The sequence below is a fragment of the Eriocheir sinensis genome, chromosome 17 (assembly GCF_024679095.1).
Source record: "Eriocheir sinensis breed Jianghai 21 chromosome 17, ASM2467909v1, whole genome shotgun sequence".
NCBI lineage: Eukaryota > Metazoa > Arthropoda > Malacostraca > Decapoda > Varunidae > Eriocheir > Eriocheir sinensis.
The window spans coordinates 17,409,930-17,411,462 of NC_066525.1; the positions used below are offsets into that span (position 1 = coordinate 17,409,930).

General features: G+C 64.4%; 1 long non-coding RNA gene across 2 annotated transcripts in view; it reads right to left on the bottom strand.

Annotated features, from left to right (window-relative positions):
- LOC127000040 (uncharacterized) overlaps positions 1-1,223 on the bottom strand; it is a 96,945-nt gene extending 95,722 nt beyond the window's left edge. The window contains exon 1 of one of the 2 annotated variants that reach the window (XR_007753754.1): positions 842-1,223. This is a non-coding gene — a long non-coding RNA (uncharacterized LOC127000040). The remainder of the gene's footprint in view (positions 1-841) is intronic. The other variant, XR_007753753.1, reaches the window with a different exon arrangement.
- Between the last annotated feature and the right edge of the window lie 310 nt (positions 1,224-1,533).

A 1,533-nucleotide genomic window follows, 5' to 3' on the forward strand; every position in this document is an offset into this window, starting at 1 on the left:
GAAAAAGGGTTGGGCACCATGGGAAATAAGGGGTTTGTTTAGACGTTCTTGGCGTTGACAGTTGTGCGAGGGGGAGGAACTGTGTTGGAAGGACACGGGGGAAGGTTTGGGTAAGGCAAGTGAGAGGGGACATGCAGGGTAAGACAGAGGAAAAAGAGGTTCGGTTGTCGCCAGTCCGGCACGGTATAGGGGCAGGGGGCGGCGTGGTCACTTTGCAACACATCAACACCTTTGCTTGTCTACACCACGTGACACTCACCTGACGTGGGCGTGGCCAGCGGGAGGCGGCGGCGGACGGACGGGGCTGAGGCGGTGGTGAGGGAGAGGGTGTGCTGGTCGCGGTGGAGGGGGCGTGGTGGTAAAGGAGAGGGGGAAAGGACGTGGTGGAGGAAGGCAGGGCGTGGTGTTGGAGGTGGAGGTGAAAACATGGTGGCGAAGGCGAGGAGGGTGGCGATGGAGGGAGTGATGAGGGCGTGGTGGTGGTGGTGACGGGAGGACGTGGTCAGGTCGGAGGGTCGGGGAGGACTGACGGACGGCCTCCTGGGCACGCCGCCGCCCGTCCGTCGGTGCCCACATTTTTTTTTCCCGTGCACAAGGCGCGACTCCGGGCCGTAACCCGCCTCTCGCCCGTCATTCCCGCCCCTATGAGCGCCTCGGCCGCAGCTGCCGCCCGCCACACCCCAGTTTTTGCATACAAGCATATGTTGAGCCTTTCAATACGCTGCCATGACTAGGCTCAATTGATCGGGCAAAAAGCGGGTTTAGTCAGCGCGGGCAGGGGAGGCAGCGATACAAAAACCGTTTGGGAGGGCCGCCGTAACGGGCCCTACACGGCACTTACCTCTAGGCGCGGGCCCCTGGGCGTGGTGTGACGCCCTCTCGTCCTCCGTCAGTAACAAGGAGCGCGAGGCGGCGCCCCCGTCCGCGCCTCCAGCCAGAGTGGCACCTTGATGCTCCCGCGCCGCCCCGACGCCGACTAATTACTGGTACAATGCGCTAATCTCCTTACTGCGTTAATTGCCTACATTCTCCTTATAATTAAGACGGTGGCGATTGGCGCGGCATCTGGTGGTTGCAGCGGGAACTAGCGGCGTTGCATCAATAATCCATTCAGCGTGGCGGTATCAAATCTCCGACTCGTCACCATGACAACGGTTGCCGGGGCGACCCACGCCGCCACACGTCGCCAGTGCCGCTGCGTCGCCACCGTCAGGAAGGCTGACCCCGCCACACTGCCGCCCCGGCCTGCACGCCGCCCGATGCTCTGCCGCAGGACGCTGGCCGGCCTGCCTGGGGGAGCAGGAAGGGGGGGACGAAGGCGCCAGCTGCAACATTGCAAAGTAACGGCGGGAGGCCCCACCCCCCTCCTCTCTCCCCCGTGAGGCGTCAGCTGTCCGCCCTCCTCCCCTACACCCATTACCACGCCTGGCGCCCCTCCCATGCCCATCATACCCTTCCCATGCCCATACACCGCGCGCCTGCCCCGCACCACACCCGCGCTCGGCGCCCGCCAGCCCCTCCCTGTCTGCCGCC